The 21,344-nt window shown below is 40.2% G+C and overlaps 1 protein-coding gene across 1 annotated transcript in view; it reads right to left on the reverse strand.

Annotated features, from left to right (window-relative positions):
- The window catches only part of TMEM135 (transmembrane protein 135), a 449,569-nt gene that overhangs the window by 408,537 nt on the left and 19,688 nt on the right, over positions 1–21,344 (reverse strand). The window lies entirely within an intron of this gene.

Consider the following 21,344-nt stretch of genomic DNA (forward strand, 5'->3'; position numbering starts at 1 on the left):
TTCATATTCGCCTGGGACTGCCCATGGGAACTGTTCACGTGAATAGCATTTACCATGTGTGTTGTGGAATAAAGGGTTGAGAACTGCTGGTCTGTGTTTCAGTGATCGCCAACTTCCAAGATTTCTTCCTCTGCTTCCCTAGTCCATATGCATGCTGAGTTCCATGCTCAGGGATGATGGGGGCTTGCCAGTGACTCGTGATAAATAAATTTCACATGAGGCTAAAAACAGATACCAGCATGATTTAATAATCTTCAAAGACCAATGAAACTGTCAAATAGATTAGAATATTAGCATTGTATTGAAGAACTCTTTTGCTCCTTGTTATTAAGCTGCACAGGAAGTCTAATTATAATCCTAATCATTGCTTTGTGAACCTGGCTAAGAAATTCTGTTACATGTTTCTCACAGTAAGAATGTGTTGCTGGTGGGAATGGAAATTGATAATGTCCTGTATCTGTCCACAGTAGGAAGAGCCTTGTTATTAGACCTGGAAATAATTCAACGTTTATCTCCAGAAAGGGAATTTCATCCCCGGGGCAATCCTGAGATGGGAAACATGCACATTTGCTGCTCAGACTCCTATTCTGTGCTTTGCAACTGAACAATCTCTCTTGGAGTTGTAATGTTTTTCTATCAATCAAGTTACAGTCAAATCCTATAGGTTTGGGAACTTTCCTATCTCTAGGTGATTCTTCATGTCTGCTTTTATTCATTGTCTTTAGCATTTCAGAATTACATGGGTGGTTTATTTCATAGGTTTCCAACTTCTTGAACTTACGATAGACTTTAAGTTCCAACAACAACCAGTACTGACAACCAGAATGGAGGAATTAATCTTTTTTTTTTTTTTTTTAATTTTTTTTTTTTCAACGTTTATTTTATTTTTGGGACAGAGAGAGACAGAGCATGAACGGGGGAGGGGCAGAGAGAGAGGGAGACACAGAATCGGAAACAGGCTACAGGCTCTGAGCCATCAGCCCAGAGCCCGACGCGGGGCTCGAACTCCCGGACCGCGAGATCGTGACCTGGATGAAGTCGGACGCTTAACCGACTGCGCCACCCAGGCGCCCCTGGAGGAATTAATCTTTTGAGGAAGTGACTGAGAGTGTCACAGAAGTGACAAATGAGTGGATTCTTAAAGGATGGATAGGGGTTTTCCAGGCAAAATGACTGGCATTTACAAAAAGACAAAAAAGCTTACAAAAGCATGCTATGTTTTGGGAATGCTCAGAAATTTGGTATGGTTGTTTTGATAGAGAGTAGGAAGTGGTAAGAGAGGAAACAGGTCAAACAGGTCAGGGTCAGACTGGAGAGCCTTGTGTACCATGATAGTTCATGGGTATTCAACATGGCCATTGTTAGTAAAAAGTAGACCCCAGTCAAAACTCTAATGCCCACCCCAACCCCAATTATAAGAAAAAGCATTCCTTTCCTTTTTCTTTTACATGGCGAACAGGGTAAGTGAGCATGTTTATGCTGAGATAAGGTTTTTGAGAGAAAACAGACTTTGTTTGGTATTCTATGGTAGAAGCAAGCTTACCACACAATGAGCACTGGGCATATGGCCTGGCCATAGTGGGCACTCAACAAATGGTAGTTGAATGAACAGTTGGATGAACAGATGAATGGGTGGATAAATGGTAGATGCCTTTATAATGGAGACAGTTTCCAAGCTGTAGAGTTGCTAGTGGGTACTTCAATAAATATATAAATCAAAGGCAGCTGTGATCAGAGGCCAAACAAGTCACAATCAGGAATGTGGATGGAGGTGGCAGCAGCATCTGATTCCATATTACTTCACTGCTGCCTTGACTGTTTCCTCTTGGACTCCCAGGAGCCACAATGCTTGGCCGTGCTACCTACCTCAGCCACATCTCACATAGCCCACATCCACATTGCACTGAATTGACCACGCTACTTAATTTCATGTTAACTTCACCTCTGATTTCTAGACTCACTCCTTTCCTTAAAAAGTCTTAGATCCTTTCTCTCTTGGCCATGAATGGTTCTTCATTACAACAATCCATATTAAAAATCCTAAACTGTGTACAAGTGCAATAGCTCATGAACATTTTAATACAGAATTGCTGCCAAGTTTTCACAATAATAAATAGAAAAAGTCCTATTTCTCTACCATTTTTTCCCCCCAAACATGAAAACTTTACTAAAATAGGCTTAAGGATTTTCTTTTTAATCATCAGAGATGAAAGTGTTAAGAAAATTCTATCCAGTAGGCAGAGTAACCCTTTAGACAGATTTTCTGATGAATAATGATAGTGGTAATAGCTTATATTTACATAGTGTCCTTCTGTGTTCCAAGAACTTTCAGTTACTCTCAATGACATTATCTCATTAAGTAACATCTTTCACATTAATTCAGGGTTAAACTCTATGTTAGCAGCTCCTAGGGAACATAAGCTCCTAGGTTTGTCATAATCGTTTGATAATTCACAGCAAAGTGATGGTGTTTTTTTTTTCAAATCTGCACTACCTAAATAACTATCTGAATTATCTATTTTTGACTGTACAAAAATAATTTTTAAATAATTTATTTATTTTTTAATTTACATCCAAGTTAGTATATAGTGCAACAATGATTTCAGGAGTAGATTCCTTAATGCCTCTTACCCATTTAGCCCATCCCTCGTCCCACAACCCTTCCAGTAACCCTCTGTTTGTTCTCCATATTTAAGAGTTTCTTACATTTTGTCCCCCACCCTGTTTTTATATTTTTGCTTCCCTTCCCTTATGTTCATCTGTTTTGTATCTTAAAGTCCTCATATGAGTGAAGTCATATATTTGTCTTTCTCTGACTAATTTCACTTAGCATAATACCTTCTAGTTCCATCCACGTAGTTGCAAATGGCAAGATTTCATTCTTTTTGATTGCTGATTAATACTCCATTGTGTGTGTGTGTGTGTATTTATGTATATATATATATACATAAATACACACACACACACTTATCATACTTTGGCTATTGTCAATAGCGCTGCTATAAACATTGGGGTGCATGTGCCCCTTCAAAAGAGCATACCTGTATCCCTTAGATGAATACCTAGTAGTGCAATTGCTGGGTCGTAGGGTAGTTCCATCTTTAATTTTTTGAGGAACTTCCATACTTTTCTCCAGAGTGGCTGCACCAGTTTGCATTCCCATCTCTACCCCTTTTTTATTGAAGAGAATGTCAGTCCCTTCATGTAAAAGGAATCAAGCCCCAGAGAAAAACAAACTGGTTTTTTGTTTTTGTTTTTTTGTTTTGTTTTTTGTTTTTGTTTGTTTTTTGTTTTTTACAAAGGACAGAAAATAAAGATTTCATTTTACTGGGCCACTGATAAAACAATCCATTCTGCATCTTCCAAGCTATTTTGTTGGAGCAAATAGTAAGCATTCCAAGTACATGTTCACACTAAATTCTGGTTCAACATGGATTCAAACAAACAGAAAGATCAAATATTTGAAACTTCTTCTGCAGGTTAGTTTTGTGGTTAGTAGAAAAAAGTGACAACAGGAAGTCTCTCTGAAGCATCTTGTAGAGAATGCTGCAGAATCAGTCCACACTCAATTCTACTAAATCCATCAGGCATTTACTGGACACTTGCTGCATATAAGACATCATCCTAGGCATTGGTGGGGGTGAAGCACAAAGAACAATATGGCAGTATTAGGGGACTCTGACTAACATTCTATTGGAGGAGAAACTACTATGCAGTCCATGATAAGCTACGCATTAGCTCTTTCTTGGCATCAAGTGATGGAAAATCCCACTCAAACTGACAAAAACAAAAATTATTAGTTCATGTAATGAAAAGACAAGTGGTGTTGGGCTTAAATGGGGCTTCATCCAAATGTGCATCGGGAGCCAACTCTCTCCACTTTCTGGATCTGTTCTCCCAAGTGTAGGCTTCACCTGCAGAGTTTATGTGAAGGGAAGATGGCTTCCCACAGCTCCAGGTCTATATTCACCCAGATTTAAGTCTAACAGAAAATAGAGTGATACAAGTCTTGGATGTGAGTTGCAGTGGCTTGGATTTGCTTGCAAGCTTATCCCTAAACTTTTCACAGCAGCCACAGGGATGCCATATTGTAATTGATCGAGACTATGTGACTTGCTCAGCCCTGAGAACAAAGATAAGAGTCAGCACCTGCTAAAGCAACTGGACGAAGATTGAAAGAATAGGGGAATCTTCAGAGGAAAAAAAAAATCAGAGTTCTATTACCAGAAGGAGAAATTATTAAAAACAACAACAACAAATACAACAGAGGAATGAACATAGTGTGATGGGAGGAGCCAGATATATTCTGGTTTTAAGGGTCTATGAAGTGGAACCAAGAAGTGAAACAGAGTTCAAATTCCTTCCTATTCTGAGAATCCGTGACTATGGGGATTGCCCTAAAACACAGCTGAATAAGTGTTGGCAGTGTGATCCAGTGCCTGAGTTCTTTCTTACTCTGATGTCAGACATGTTGGGGTGTGAGACCCAGATCTGCCCCTTACATGACCTTGGGTCTTAAAGCCTGTTTACATCTGTAATATAAGATAGTAACAGCCCCTACCTCATGAGGCTTTTTAAGGATTAAATATGATGTTTATTACAACACTCACATGTTGAGACAAAAATCTCCAAATCTTGAGAGAGTGTATGTCTTTATAACATCATCTTCCATTTCCTTTTCAGCTCACTGAAGTTAGGGTTCCTCCTCACCCTACTATTTAAGCTTCTCTTACTAAGGCTCTGAATGACCTCTTAATGGCTAAGGCCGGTGGATAATTCTCAGTTTCTATTCGATTTGACTTCTGTATAAAACTAACCTTCTTAATCACTGTTCCCTCCTTCTTGAAAGTCTTTAATCTATTTTCTTCCATTAATTTTCTTTATTTATTTTCTTTCTATCTATATCATCCTTTCTCCTCTGTATTCTTCTCTGGATCCTCTTCCTCTGCCCACACCTTAGATTTTGGGTTTTCTGGGACTTTGTTCTTGTAGTAGGTAAAGATTGTAATCATGATTGACCATTGTCTTTTGAATAGCTTTTCTATGTTAGGAAAAATTCCTATATTTAAGTGGCAAATTTTCCAATGTAGTTGCTAGTCTCCTTTGCAATGAGGCTGCAGGCACACAATCTTCATACATCAATCAGTTCAAACCATATGAGACTCCACTAGAAACCTGGTGTCCTTTAGTTAGTACCCACCAGTTTCCGCATCTTCTCAAGCTCTAAGCAACTATGAATCTACTTTCCATCTCTAGAGATATGCCTATTCTGTACATTGCATATTAATGGAATCATAAAATATGTGACTGAGCATGTTTTCAAGGTTCATCCATGTTGTAGCCTATATCATACTTGATTCCTTTATATAACCAAAGAATATTCCATTGTATACATGTATCATATGTTGTTTATCCTTATTGGTTGGTGGACATTTGGGTTATGGCAATTTCTACTATTACTATTCCTATTTTACTTTAGAGATAAGGAAACTGAATCTGAGGGAAGTAACTTGACTGCTAGAAAGGGGCAGAACTGAGATGCACACAAACCCAGGTGTATCTGATGCTTTCTTGCTCTTAACCACTACACCACTGCCTCTCAACCATGCCTCTACACAGATTTGTAGAGCCCATGCAAAAGTAGATGGGGCAAGACCAATACAATTCTCAGTGGAAATCTTTTTAGGAGCATGGCTGAGATTTATCCTGAAAAACAAGGAAGTAAAACTATCCAAGAAATTTTTGAAAAATAAGCAATTTTTTATGTAAAAAAACTTTTTTTAATGTTTATTTATTTTTGAAAGACAGAGAAAGAGAGACACAAGCAGGGGAAGGGCAGAGAGAGAGGAAAACACAGAATCTGAAGCAGGCTCCAGGCTCTGAGCTGTCAGCACAGAGCCTGATGCGGGGCTTGAACTCACAAACTGTGAGTCATGACCTGAGTCAAAGTTGGACGCTTAACTGACTGAGCCCCCAGGCACCCCAAAATAAGCAATTTTTTAAAACAGGAAAAGAGAGAGAGCTTAACTCTATAGATTTTAAAACGATATAAATCTACAACAATTAAATATTAACAGACAATACTTACACAGCACTTACTATAAGCCTCTGGGAACAATTCTAAATGCTTTACATATATTATCTAATTTAATCATCACAAATGTTTGAGTTCTGTGTTCATTAGTCCCCATTTTGTAGATGAAAAAATTGAGGTGCTGTGAGTTTAAGTAACTTGCCCTACATTGCAGAGCTGGCAGGCAGTAGAGTTGGTATTTGAATTCAGGAAGTCTGACTCTAGATTTTGGGTTCTTAATCACTACCCTCTTGAGCCAACAAACAAACATAATCAAAGCAAACAAAGAAAAGAATGGTTATCAAATATCTGGGAGGAAGGCTATTTAACTTTCAAAGTCACAAAAGATAACACAAAGTTAAATAGCAATACATTGAAGTACAAAAAAAAATTCATTCTGTATCCTAAACAAACTGAAATGAAACGGAAAACAACAAATGGAAAGACAGTATTTATAGTATATGTGGAAGATAAGAATCAATGCACATGAAATTTTTTTTTTAATTTTTTGAATTGTTTATTTTCATTCAGGCTGTGATAGTAAGTCTTATCTAACCAGAGCGTGAGCATCTCAGACACCAGATCTGCTTACTTAGTCCCTCATGTCACTTAGGTGACTCAGTGTGATAAATCCATGAGGCATTTAATGTATCTTTTATCAACCATCAATTCTGGGGATTTTGTCCCAAATTCTTTTATTTTTTTAATTTTTTTTCAATATATGAAATTTATTGTCAAATTGGTTTCCATACAACACCCAGTGCTCATCCCAAAAGGTGCCCTCCTCACTACCCATCACCCACCCTCCCCTCCCTCCCACCCCCCATCAACCCTCACTTTGTTCTCAGTTTTTAAGAGTCTCTTATGCTTTGGCTCTCTCCCACTCTAACCTTTTTTTTTTTTCCTTCCCCTCCCCCATGGGTTTCTGTTAAGTTTCTCAGGATCCACATAAGAGTGAAACCATATGGTATCTGTCTTTCTCTGTATGGCTTATTTCACTTAGCCTAACACTCTCCAGTTCCACCCACGTTGCTACAAAGGGCCATATTTCATTCTTTCTCATTGCCATGTAGTACTCCATTGTGTATATAAACCACAATTTCTTTATCCATTCATCAGTTGATGGACATTTAGGCTCTTTCCATAATTTGGCTATTGTTGAGAGTGCTGCTATAAACATTGGGGTACAAGTGCCCCTATGCATCAGTACTCCTGTATCCCTTGGGTAAATTCCTAGCAGAATGCACATGAAAGTTAACAAGAACAGTATTAAAGGACCAAATGGAGAAGTAAAAAAGGACATAAATAGATGATGATGTCCAAAAAGAAATACTTACTTGAGAAAAAACATTTACTCTCATTAATAATGGGAAAAATGCAAGTTACACCTATGATATTTTTCCTATCAAATAAGAAAAATATACAATATTGAAAAAGACTATCTAGTTTTGGCTAGGGTGTAACACACTGGCATTCTCTAACATGCTGATAGAAGTATGAACTAGTAGAGTCTTTCTATCAAATCATCTTGCAATATAAGCCAAGAACTTAAATATTCATCTCATTTGATCTCTCCCAGGAATCTAGCCTTAGGAAAGAAGTAAACATACAGAAAAGGTTTATGTGTTCAATAACATTCATAACAATTCAGACAAAAAATCACTGGAAACTATGTAAACACCTAACAACGAGGAAACTGTGAAACAAATTAGTCAATTATACTTACTATGCCGCTATTGAAACTATATTTATCCAAGAATGTAAAAAATTGTGGAAATATTCCTGTTATGTTTTTAAATGAAAAAAAGCCAAGATACAAGTTTATATTTATTGTAAAATGTATATAATCACAACTATTAAAGAAATGACCTAGTGGACAATGAAAGCGAGTCATACCAAACACAGTATATCGTTACGGAATTTTTTTCTTTCCACTTTTTGTTATTTGCCAAATGGACTATAACGGCACTGATTACCTTTATCATGGGAAAAAATAAAGTAAACCCTGCTTTTTAAAAACAGCTAATGGGTTGTGTTATGTGTTGAGCTGAGTGATCCCAATTACTCCGGCCTCTTACTGACACAGCTATCTGACCCAGGGGAGTGGAGTGTGCATATCTCTTTGAAGTGCCAGCTCCGGAGATAATCCTCCATTGACCTGTGGGCCTGCTGATTTGCTAGCAAGGCCAGATAAGGAATTTTAAACACAGAAGGAAACTACAGAGCCACTGGCCAGTCTGCATCAGGGGAGCCCAATCAGTGCTTTTCTGTTCCCTCTGGTCAGTGGCCCTGAAAGAAGACGAGATTACACTGTGGCTTTTGCACTCTGTCCAGGACCAGGCTCCACCACTTAAAGAGCTGAGGTGAACAGCAGAGGAGTGCCTGGCCGGAGAGATGGAGGAAAATGACACCCAGTGGTGAAGGATGCAGATAAAATCTACAAACAAAGATATTTGTTCTGGTTAACAGTTTCCTCAGAAACTGAGAAGCAAATAGAAACCTCCAGGGAAGAGGGAATCACATGTGGGTAGGAATCCCGGCCTGCCCAGGGGAAGGGTTAGGAGCCCAATGACTTCTTCCTCCTCTTCTTCATTCTTTCATTTGCTAGTTTTTAATTGAACATGTAGGATTAGCCGGATGCGGCTCCTCAAAAGTTAGCTTCTACACTCATACGAGAGACAAACAAGCGGACGATTAGGTCCCCATGCACAGAATGCTCTGGGGCGTCTTCAACTAATGAGGAAGGCTTTTTGGAGGAAGTTGACTCGAACGTAAATCTTTAAGAGTTAGCCTGATGAAGGTGAATGAGGGTGGGAGAGAAGAAGGATCTTCCAGGCTAAGGAAATGGCTAATACCTGCAAGCCAGAGAGGTAGAGAGGAAGCATAAGATTTCTGAAACGGAAGATGGGAAGAAGGGATGTGGTTTCTCCCAATGCCCCTTACGTTGGGTTACGGAGAAGGATGAGAAGAAAAAGAAGAAAAAAAAAACCAATTTTTGAAAGCCTTCCTTTTTGTCTCAAAGCTTTGCCCTTTTCCTTTGTCCCTGAGTACACTGTTTTTGGCTCTCCTACCCCTTGTGCCGTTGTTTCAAGGTTGCAGAGAAAATGAAGGGACAGAGGCAGCCCAAGTCTGAAGCCTGAGCTTGATATAGATGCTGTGGCCATCACACAGAGATGACATTGACCAGCCAGGCTGAAGGTGACTCACGCTGCCCTTCAACAGAGCAACTGCAATCACTTTCAGTTCCAAGGGGCCAGTGGTGGGGCAGGGATGTGATTTAGTCATTCTGTATAGGTTTAGTGCACGGTAATTAATGTAATTAATAGCCTTCCACTGATGTAATTAATAGCCTTCCTGGGGACATAATACATGCAAGCATGAACGGTGTATATTTACATGGTATGAGACATTATGGAGTCAGGGGCGGGGGGTACAACAAAGAAACATATTTAGTCCTCACTATGTGTTGGGCACTATGTGAAGTGCTGGGGAGAAAAGATGAGAAAAAACTACCCTAAAGTAGATCAGGGTCTACCAACCTGTGTATATGTGTAGTGGAAAGAGAGTAAAATGGAAAATGGGCATTAAAATACAATTTAAAAGTAAATGCTTAACTATCTTGTGAACCTATTAAGATAGATCCATTAGCTCCCTGCCCTTCTGTGCAACTCATGTAAGAGTTGAATAACAGATGGATATCTCACAGCTCCTTTAGAGATGAGAAAACTCACAAAAAACAAGGTATGATCAGAAAAGCATGAAGTCAGAGAGCCCTGAATTTGAGCTTACCTTTTCTGACCCTCAGTCTCCATCTAAAACACATAACAATAGCTGTGTGTAGCAGACAATGTCTGTGGCCTATCCAAGGACAGTGTCCTCTTCTTTTTGCTGTCAGAGGCTCTCCTGGTTTTGTTTGAGGGAGGAAAATGCCTAGCTTAGGTGATGGCTCAAGAGTGGTTTAAGGCAGGAATTGCCAAACTTTTCTGTTAAAGGCCAGAAAGTAAATATTTACACTTTGCAGACCCTTGACTCTGCCACAACTCTGCTGTTGTTACATGAGAACAGCCAGAAACAGTACATAACTGGATGGGTGTGGCTATGCTGCAGCAAAACTTAACTTACAAAAACAGGTAGTGGTCCAGATTTAGTTGTTGTTTATCCATCCCTAGTCTAAGGCCACCCTGACAATTCTGTTCCCTATTTTCTCCACCTCCTTTGCAACTAAGGTATCCATGTGATCCAGTTATGACCAATGATATCTAAGTAGAAGTCTCATGAGCAGCTTTCTAGGAAAGCTTCTGCTTTCCTGATAAAATGGAGACTAATGTGGCTAGCCCTGTACTTCCCTCTCAATTCTGCCTTGAATGTGGATGTGTTATCTGGAGCTGATGCAGCCATCTTGCAATCAAGAGATGACAAGCGTAAGACTAAATGTCAACTTGCTAAGGTTAATGATACAGAAAAAGGAACTAGTCATCATCACTAGATGTCATCACTGAGAAGCTGAATCAATGCCAGTATCACCTACCACACTACTAACCCATAATATTTTAAGCCACTGTGGTTAGATTTTCTGCATTTTGCAGTAAAATCTGTTCTTATGTAATTTCAATATATCACAGGCTTACTGTGAATATGAGATAGGATTCATATACAAATCACAAAGTAGATGCTCAATAAATGATGGTTCTCTTCACATTTCACTTCACAGAAAATTGATATCATTCTCTCTGTGATGGGTATTGTTAACATTTTGTGCAAGGTCCTTTTAAGAATAAGTCACCTAGGGGGTGCCTGGGTGGCTCAGTCGGTTGAGCATCCGACTTCAGCTCAGGTCATGATCTCACGATCTGTGAGTTCGAGCCCCATGTCGGACTCTGTGCAGACAGCTCAGAGCCTGGAGTCTGCTTCGGATTCTGTGTCTCCCTCTCTCTCTGCCCCTCTCCCATTTACGCTCTGTCTCTCTCCCTGTCAAAAATAAATAAGCATAAAAAAAAGAATAAGTCACTTAGAGGAGAGCGTGGGTGGCTCAGTTGGTTATGAGCCTCACTCTTGGTTTTGGCTCAGGTCATGACCTTACAGTTAGTGAGTTCAAGCCCCGAGTCGGGCTCTGTGCTGACAGAGCGGAGCTTGCTGGGGATTCTCGCTCTCTCTCTCTCTCTCTCTCTCTCTCTGCCTCTCCCCTGCTCTCTCTTCCTCTCTCTAAATAAATAAACTTAAGAAAAAAACAATAAGTCACCTGGAATGGAACATTTGTTCAGAGCCATCTTTCATTTCACTCTAATTTTAATTTTCCAAGACCTCAGAGAGACCAGGAAATGGAAGGGCTAGGAAGCATATCTAGTTTAGCAGGAGCCCGAGTATGCAAAGATCCCAGGTAATTGTTAAACAAATTGGAGAAACAATCTCTCCCTAATAACTATTAATGAGAGCATCCTTCTATACCTCCTTCCTCAGCTGCTTGCCAGTGTTCCTCACACCTGCCTGCAACTGCCTTCAGATGTGAAGCTAGGAAGCATGCAGGGTGCCTGGATCAGCACAGGGCTCATAGGAGACCCTCTGTGATGCCACTCGATGCTCCCTTCCTCTCTTCCCCATGCCTTGCACCCTCACAGTCTCAGCCTGTTAAAGAATCAGACTCGGTAAGCAAGGGAGCCCCATGAAGAAGACACTTTCAGCCAGAAGGAGGAGGACAGGTCAGAGAATTAGTCCAAGGATTGGCAGCAAAAAGAAACAGGGGTTTAGAGAAATCTGAGGGTCGGGGCGCCTGGGTGGCTCAATGGATTGAGTGTCCAACTCTTGATTTCAACTCAGGTCATGATCCCAGGGTTGTGGGATTGAGCCCTGTATGGGACTCCACACTGGGCATGGAGCCTGCTTAAGATTCTCTTTATCTCCCTCTACCCCTCTGCCCAGCTCATGCTTTTTCTCTCTCTCTAAAATAAAAATAAATAAAAAGAAAGAAATGTTAAGGGTCAAGCAGTTCAGAAGCAAGTTTCTGAGAAGCAAGTGTCTGAGATCTTTCTCTTTCTCTTAAAATAGTGCTATGTGTGTGTGTTGTGCACGTGCACGTGCCCCTCAGCTGTAAGTATCCACGCAGAGAGGTGACATCCTGTGAGTGTTTGTGGAAGCATGGGCCGGTGGGTGGGTGGATAGATGGGTGGCTCATTAGACACAGGACTGGATATGTGAATGATGAGCAGCAGTAGTCTGGCTGTTGCCTGGCCTGGCCTGGCTTTCTAAGAACTTTTCAAATTCTCTGTTGCAACTACTCAATTCTTCTGTTATAGAGCGGGAGCAGCCACAGATGTTATGTTAAGGAACTCGTATAGATGTGTCCCCATAAAACCTAACTCATGGGGCGCCTGGGTGGCTCAGTCAGTTAAGCATCCAATTTCGGTTCAGGTCATGATCTCACAGTTCGTGAGTTCAAGCGCCACCTAGGGCTCTGTGCTGACAGCTCAGAGCCTGGAGCCTGCTTCAGATTCTGTGTCTCACTCTCTGTCTCCCTTCCCTGCTCAAAATCTGTCTCTGTCTCAAAAATAAATAAACATTTAAAAAAAATTTTTTTAAAGGGGGCACCTAGGTGGCCTAGTCGGTTGAGTGTCAGACTTCAGCTCAGGTCATGATCTCCTAGTTGGTGAGTCAGAGCCCTGCATAGAGCTTTGTGCTTACAGCTCAGAGCTTGGAACCTGCTTCAGATTTCTGTGTCTCCCCCTCTCTCTGCCCCTCCCCAACTTGCACTCTGTCTCTCTCACTCTCAAAAATAAACATAAAAAAATTAAAAAGAAAACCTAACTTACAAAATCAGGTGATAGTCTGGATTTGGCCCATGGGTCACAGTTTGCCCCTCCCTGCCCTGCACTATGTCTGTATCTGGGAGTGCCTCCTGAACCGCAGCAGCCATTTGGCTACCCACTTGAGGATGGAGATGGATAGGTGCCAGATAAAGAAACCTGGTCCTTTGAAGGAACCTATAACTGATACACCTAGAACTCATCCTTATCTGTGCTTCTTATTTTGTGAGATATATGCAATTTTTTTTTTATGTCTACTTGAGTGGGCTTTTCTCTTGTGGCCAACAGCATCCGAGCTACCATACTTCCCTACGAGGAAATGCTCCCTCTTGTCTGTTTCCCTCACTAGCTCATGGTGGAACAGTAAATGTACTGAGGGTTGGAAGCAGGAGGAGAAATAAGGAAAAAAAGAAATGCCTCCTTACTGAAGACTTGTTTAAACAAAAATTCACCTTAATTGAGGAGATTTTAAAATCTGTTAGGAATTACTAAACTGCCAAACACCCTGATAGATATGTGGTAGAGTAGTGTTCAGGGGGGTTTGGAGATGACTGGGATATAGCTCCTGCCCTTGTTTAGTGGGCTAACTTCACTGAGCCACTCATTTATACTGTCCTCCATCTGTCTTCATCTCTTCTGCCACCTTAGAGGGAAGCTCTTTCATAGAAGGGAACTTTCTGTAGCTCTGACAAAATCGGGCACTTAACAATATGCAACATATGCACTCACTGAAATTATGAAGGGGTGTTTTCATGAACATATTACAGAAAGAAGAACCATTAGTAGTCATCTTAACCAGCTCCAGTCTGATGTAAGCTACACATAGCAAAAAATAAAACAAACAAAAATTATCAAGTCTACCTGGGAAACGTTTTTAAATTCAGCTAATCTTGAACTCATGGTTTGTTCTTTCTCCCAGAGGACTATTTTCCCAGTAGTGAAGCTGTTCCCACAGGAGTACACTCTCTGAATATGTGTTTTTTCCAGTCTGGATCTCACAATAGACATGGGTTTACCACTCTTTTTCTGAAATTAATAGACATTCTCTGTTACACATGAATATCAGAAATTGGCCTATAACTTTGGGGCACTTTTCAAACATAGTTGGGTAAAATACATATGAGCAGTTGGTAAGGAGAAATTAATTATGGGAAACAAGAAAAAAGAAAAGATCAGTCTAGTTTAGACTTGTCTTCACTACAGCCTCTATGTGATGTTCTGTGGTAATTTGATCCCAGTTGATGTTTTTCCACTAGTAAATAGCCCCAAATTGTCTTTTGTATGAATTACGTTATACAAAATGCGTAATTTTATCAGAAAGAATGCTTAAACAAAAGAGGTAGAATTTTAAAGGTGGTCTTAAAAAAAAAACAACCATGGGGATCTTTTTAAATTGAGATTCCTACCAACTCTAAGCACCTTTAAAAAAAATTTACAGATTTATTTTCTTGACTGTGTAGATAAAATATACATACTATAGCAAGTACAAAGAAGACACTAAGATTATGTATGTGCTCAAAATCCAAAGATAATCACTGCTTTTCTCTCTCTCTCTCTCTCTTTTTCACACACACACACACACACACACACACACACACACACACAGAGAGAGAGAGAGAGATCTATTTTAAGGTCTATGGTTAAGATCATATCATTCATCATAAACTTTCTCCCAAACCATTAAGAATATTTCATCAAGATTTGTAGATGATGTTTCATCTTATTTTTCAGGACACTATATCCTTCCCCTCCATTTGAGTTTAGAAGGCAGGACACTCATGACATTTAAAAAGAACTTTTAGATAAAAATTATTCACAATCCTATTATTTTAGTACAGTTACCCTTTTTTCCTACTCTTTCCCTTCAGAGCCAAAGCTATTTTGTATTCTATTACACAGTGAATACCTCTGAATTTGACCATGGGATGCCTTCTTCAGAAAATATCTTATGGTAGTGGTTCTCGAAGTGTGTGCCCTGGATTAGCAGCAGTATCACTTGGGAAATGCAAATTCTCAGGCTCCACCCCTGACCTGCTGAATCAGAAACTGGAGGCAGGGAGTGGGGGTTGGGGTAGGGTCAGGAAGGAAGGGGCAATCTGTATGTTTTTTACTAGCTATCCAGGCAATTCTGAAGCTCACTAGAGTCTGAGAATCATTGTCCTATGGGATCAACAATTTGCAGAACACCCTTTGGGAAACAATTTGCAAAATTGCATTTCTGACCAGTCTCTGTATTTCCTGGAAGGAAGATACAAATTGCTGGCTGTCACTGTTCCCTCAAGGATAGAATAGGGATATATGCTGCCTCCTAGGCTAAGGATTAAGTAGAAAAATCAGTAAAAGTGTTTTGTAAATTAGGTGGTAAAGTGATATATAGATATTAGTTATCGTTATGGTGACCTTGAATTTAAGCTGAAAGATTTATATTACTAAGCTCTGGGGAAAGCCAAGTGGAATGTGGACACAGATGGTCCTTAACTTTCACATATTCAAGTTTTATACAACTGGATTTTCGCACATTATACATGCCACCCCTAAAATGCCTTTCCCACACAGAGTGTGGAATTTCCTCCACTTGCAGTTTAATGAGCAATTTGAGGTATCCCATGGCTGCACCACCTGCCAACCCACAGCTCTGCTTTGGCAGGGTCACATCTTTTCCTATTTCACAGTTTTTGTGCATATTTTATTGCATTTAGCCATTATTATTTACAAAGAAAACAAGAGAAAAACAGTAAGAGACACAGTGCTCAGCTACGTTGAGTTTCTGTTACATTTCTTTGGCAGTCTTAGGTTGTGATTGTATTTTTGTTAAAACATGCATGGGATAGCCTCTCAAATATCTCCAACTTACACGAATTCGTATTTCCTTCAAGTTCTCCTCTGCTCCCTGAGTTATCTCTGCTTCCTCTGATCATTTGTTCTTCTTACTCCTTCTTAGTCTTAATCTCTGGAGATCCCCAAATGCCTGGCAATCCCTCACTGTCTGTTCATATTTTTATGATTTGGGGTGCTGGCGTGGGCTCCCTCTGCAGCTGCTGGGGCTTATTTCCCCCAACAGGGCTCTCCCCTAAAAAGAAAGGTGGCTGTGATCTTGATTCAAGTGGGTAGGGCCTTGACCGAGAGACTCCACTCTAGCGACTTGGACATGGGAAAGACAGGCAGGCTGAAGACACCTACCCCTCTCCACTCTTACCTCCTGCCCTCATTGACAGGCATCATTGGACTTCAATGAATTTTTCACCTCAGCAAAGATGCCTTACATATTTAACTCCTTCTAAATCCATTTTGGAAGTTTTGATTTATCTCTCTTAGCCCTCTAGCCCCCACTCATCATTATCCCTCTCCAGGTAGAAAGTTCACATTATTTGAAGAGATATTTCTTGGGGTTTTATTTGAGGGCCTAAGGCTGCTGCTGCTACTGGCTACTCAGTGGTGGTGGTGATGGTGGGGTCAGAGACATGACTGGCTTTGCTACTCTGAATGCTGGTCTGAAATTAATTATTTTGTGATTAGTTATCCTGATAATTAACTATCACAGGACTCCCTACCACTCTTGACTTATAGTCACCCTGACTCTGAGCTGGGAGTTTCTTTTAATTTTTTATCTTTCTCTCTGATCCAATCTATTTTTTATAGATTTCTGTGGAATGGTAGTTCTCCAGTTATAGTGCCTGAACCAGCAGCATCAGCAAAACCTGGGAACTTGTTAGAAATGCAAATTGTTTATAAGATTGCTTGCTGATGAGCATTTGGTTGTTTTGAGATTTTGAATATTACAAATAAAGCTGATGTGAATATTGTTGTGCAGGTGTTTCTATGGAGATATGTTTTCATTTCTATTGGGTAAAAACCTAGAAGTAGAAAGATAGGACAAATCCAATCTGATACAATCCAAAAATTCTTCATAGTTATCCTCCATTAATGGTACAGTGTTATGGATTTATTCTTTTTGTGGCTGCCAGATAAAATACAGTAAGTCCAAAATATTCCAATAATTTACTAAAAAATTATTCTTTGTTTACTTGAAATACAAATTACTGGGTGTCCTGGATTAAAAAAAAATTTTTTTCTTTTTGCTACATTTGCCCACCCTAATTCCTTTTTATCATCATTTATGCTATTTTAAGAGCTTTGGAAGGTAGAAGAAACAAGATTTACGTGTGTGATCATTTCACCATCTTAATCCAAGATAGAAATTTGGCAGAAAACTGATAGCCTCATAATCCACTTATTAGACTGTTCATTCCAATGCAAAATACTCTGCCCAAGCCTGTGAAAATTTACCATCAGAAAGTCCTTCCTGGGGCGCCTGGGTGTTCAGTTGGTTAAGTGTCAGACTCTTGATTTCGGCTTAGGTCATGATCTTGCAGCTGTGAGATCAAGCCCCGTGAAGGGCTCCACGCTGGGTGTGGAGACTGCTTGGGAGTCTCTCTTTCCCTTTCTCTCTGCCCCTCTGCCCCCCTCAAAATTAATAAATAAACTTCAAAAAAAAGTCCTCCTTCCTAACATGAAATCAGTATCTTATGTCTACAAAATGTCATTTCAAATAGACTAAGAGCAGAATTTGAAGTACAAAATTATATTAGATAAGAAATTGTATTGTCTGTATTTAATGTTTCTGTTTGAACATTTTTAATAATCACATATATCATATAACATTCAGGCTTCTATTTTTAATCCAAGATTAAAACATTTATAACATATACTGGGGACTTTTATCACTTTTCTTTGTTTGTTTTTAGCTCTTGAGGGTAAAATTCCTCACAAAGCATGTGAGGCTATTGCTTGATTTTCATATATTAAACTTTTCATGTACGTTTTCAGAAACTCATTAAACATAAAAATAGAACTGCCTCCAAAAAGATGTAATGGGCAGGAAAAAAAATTAGATGTAACCATTAGACCCTTGGGCTAGAAAAAGAAATATCTCTGTGTTTTATTAGCTTTCTAGCAAGCTTAACCAATTTTGTTTCCCTACCGTGTTCTTTTTGTTTTACCACATAAAGCGTGCTGGTGTAGTTAGCTCTCCCTTAGCAGTTATGGATGTTATGAGATTATTATACATTCTGCCTATGAGTATTTTGGACTTGGGTTTCTTTGTCCTGTAATTTTTAAAATATGGGCTCCTTCTACCCCACTGCTCTGGTACAATCTCTTGTGGTGAGTTGGTGGAAGGACACCACCCTGGCTTTGAGGTTTCTGGCAGAACATTGTTCTTGTGCGGCTGTGGTTGCCACTAGGTTACTGCTGAGAAATCATGTCCAAGGCCTATCCCCGGTTTGGGTTTTTCCTATGCATTAAATACCGCTAGTGGCTTAGTCCATTCATTGTTCCCATTTGAATAAAAGAAAAACTCGTGTGGAACAGGATTTCTGGAGATGGTGGGAAAAGCTCTAGGTCCAATAAAGGCCAGGTTGCTCTGCATAGAGGGGTTTACTTGTGTTTTACTCAGCTGCTCTCTCGAGAGGCAAGAGAAATTCTGTTTATAAATTTTCAGATTTGGTAGAAACATTAAGGACAGTGATAATATAATCAGAACTTACTGTATACCAGGTTAAGTACTAGTCTAAGAACTTAACATGTATATCTTGCTTGATGTAAGTCAGAGTCACAGCCAATATTATTTTTTAAGCCACATCTATATGCCAGGTGCTTTATATACACTATTCTATCTCCACAACAACTTTTGTGTTTTTTTACTTATTTATTTTGAGAGAGTGAGAGACAGAGCACTTGCATGCACATGAGCAGGGGAGAGGCAGAGAGGGAGAGAGAGAATCCTAAGCAGGCTCTGCACTGTCAGCGTAGAGCCTGAGATGAGGCCTGATCTCACGAACTGTGAGATCAGGATGGAGACGAAATCAAGAGTTTAACCAACTGAGCCACACAAGTGCCCCTCCACAACTTTTTGAGAGAGGTAGAGATCAGGACATGGAGGCACTGACAGCTAAGAACCATGTCCAAGATTATACAGGTGGTAAATCACAGAACTGGGATTTAAAGGCAGATTCTCAGGCCTTTTTCATATAATGCAATTGAATTGATTTTTATATTTAAAAAAGCATTGGTCACTTATTACTTTATTTCACTTTGACAAGAACTTCTGTGGGAAGAAAAGAAGACAGTATTATCTCCATGCTAAAAGTAAGGAAAATGAGACATAAGAGGTGAAATGGCTTGCCCAACTTCACACATTAATGGTAGAGTTGGTCCACAGTCCTCACTTTCCAGCCACTAATGCAATACCTTTTCTGCTATTTGCCCACCCTATGACTGGGTGAGTTCATGTGAAAAGAGTACAGTCTTAAATCCTTCCACTCAAAGCAAACCTTAAGAGGGTCATCATCCTTGAATTTCTAGCTCCCATATAGTCATTGTTTATACCTAGTCTAATCGTGGTAAGGAAATAGGCAGTTGTTTAAATATCCAAGAACCCAGAGCGCCTTAGTTTATGCCAGCAAACACTGATCTTCAAAGATAGAGTCTTCAACAGTTTTACATTCCAAACCACACTTCCCAATAAAAATGATCCTCCAAAGCAAGGTCCAAAGTAAGCTCCAGGCCTGGATCCATGGGCCATGAGTTCTATGGGAGGGCATCATCCATAACCCACCGGAAATTTGGCACGTTGTTTGGACAACCCGTTTCCATCAAGCTGCCTTTGATGGCAAAGCCAGATGGGCTTCTCTGGGCACCAGCTGACCTCCTCCTGCTCACCTTCGCAGGGCTCTCCTCTTCTGTTGCCCTTCTCCTCCAGCTGATAGTTCCCTGTACAAATGCTTTTCTTTGCCAAGAAGATAAATTGACTCAAATGGTCAGATAACTATGCTGATAATTTTTCTTGGTCAATCAATGCTGTGTCACTTCAGGTCTCTAGAAAATTTCCTCCAACTACTTGACAGCAGTATCCACTTACAAAGTTCTTAAAACCTAGATGCAGGTTGAGCCCAGATTCTAATTTCAAATCTCCGTTGGCTCACACTTGGGATATGTTCTGTCTTCCATCTCCAGCTGGCCTACTATCATGCCCTTTCCTCTGGAACGAAGACTCCCCCACATTCATCTCCACATTCCTCACACTTAGACGAGTGGAATTTATAGCTTGCTAACTCAGCCTTGCCCCAAAGAACAGGCAAAGGGGAATTTGGTTCAGGGCCTGCCTGCCAGGTGGAAAAAAGCCAAAGTTCCAATTTTTTACCTTTTTGCCCAATTTCCCCTCCTTTGCCCTCTTTCCCCATTTGAAATACTTGCCTTCTAGAGGCCTCTGCTTAACTTTTTCAGCATCCAGCACTTGATCACTGCCTGGTCAAAGTTCAGCAAAAAAAAAAAAAAAAAAAAAAAAAAGGCATGCAGAAAGTTTGTGAAATTAGACCCTTTCCCTTTTCCTGCTTCAAGCTATTCCTCAGCAATCCAGGAGGAGGTGTTTTCGAAAGATGCATTGACATAGGCCCCCTCGGGGTCATTAGGTAAATCACTGCCTATAAAATGACCTGTGAAATTGGGTAAATTCTACTCCACTGCACTAAATGGTTATGTAGATGCCCCTAAGAGTTCACACGACTTCTTAGAGTTCTTGAAAGCAACTTAAACAAAGAGAGGACCTCACCAAGCCAGCATCCCCTCAGCCATTTCCTGTTTTACAGAAAGCAGACACTTGGACTCATGTACTCATTCATTCAACAAACATTCTTTGTGCCCCTGCCCAGGGCCAAGTATGAATTATGCTGAGGGTACATCAGGTAAACACAAAAATAACAATAATCCCGGCCTTCAGAAAGTGCCAGAGCCTGAGGAAGGATTCAGGCCTCAAGTCCCATTTCTATTTCGGGTGACTTGACGCATCCTGACCAACTACTGAAGGCTGGAAACGCATTACCCCTTTCTTCTCATTTAATCCCTCATCCCCTTTGGCAGGGAGGTAAAATAGAGACAGACAAGGTGCAAGTTCCCCTGACTTCCTAGTGCTCACCATTTTTTAACTTCTAGTCGTATCAGTTACCTTGTCCATAAAATAGTAGATACTATTTCATGTCTACTTGTAGGGGTGTTAAGATGATTAAGAATAACATAAAGTGCCTGGCACACAGTGATTGCTTAGAAAACAATGGAAGCTATTTTAATAAGAAATGGAAAGAGATACAGTAGTTGTCCAATAAGTAGTCACTATTAATATGGCAGTTCTTTGTCCTCAATCCAAAACTCAAAAGGCTAATGTACCAAGGTGAGGGTTAATGGATGTGAAGGATTATTTTCCCTGGCTCCTTTCTCATCCTGTATCATGCAAACCCTGTTTGTGCAAGCCTTTCTGTTCTGTCCTAAGGAGCTCAGGGTGTGTCTGCTCCTCAGGCAGGCCAAGTCCTACCTGTTGAAGCTTCCTGTGTAGCCAGGGGTCAAGCAGTTGGCAAAGTCAAGCCAGCCAGCTGCTGTGAAGTGATACTTCTGAAGGAAATCCTGGATCGGTCCTGCAAGGG

The sequence above is a fragment of the Prionailurus viverrinus genome, chromosome D1 (assembly GCF_022837055.1).
Source record: "Prionailurus viverrinus isolate Anna chromosome D1, UM_Priviv_1.0, whole genome shotgun sequence".
Taxonomy (NCBI): Eukaryota; Metazoa; Chordata; class Mammalia; order Carnivora; family Felidae; genus Prionailurus; species Prionailurus viverrinus.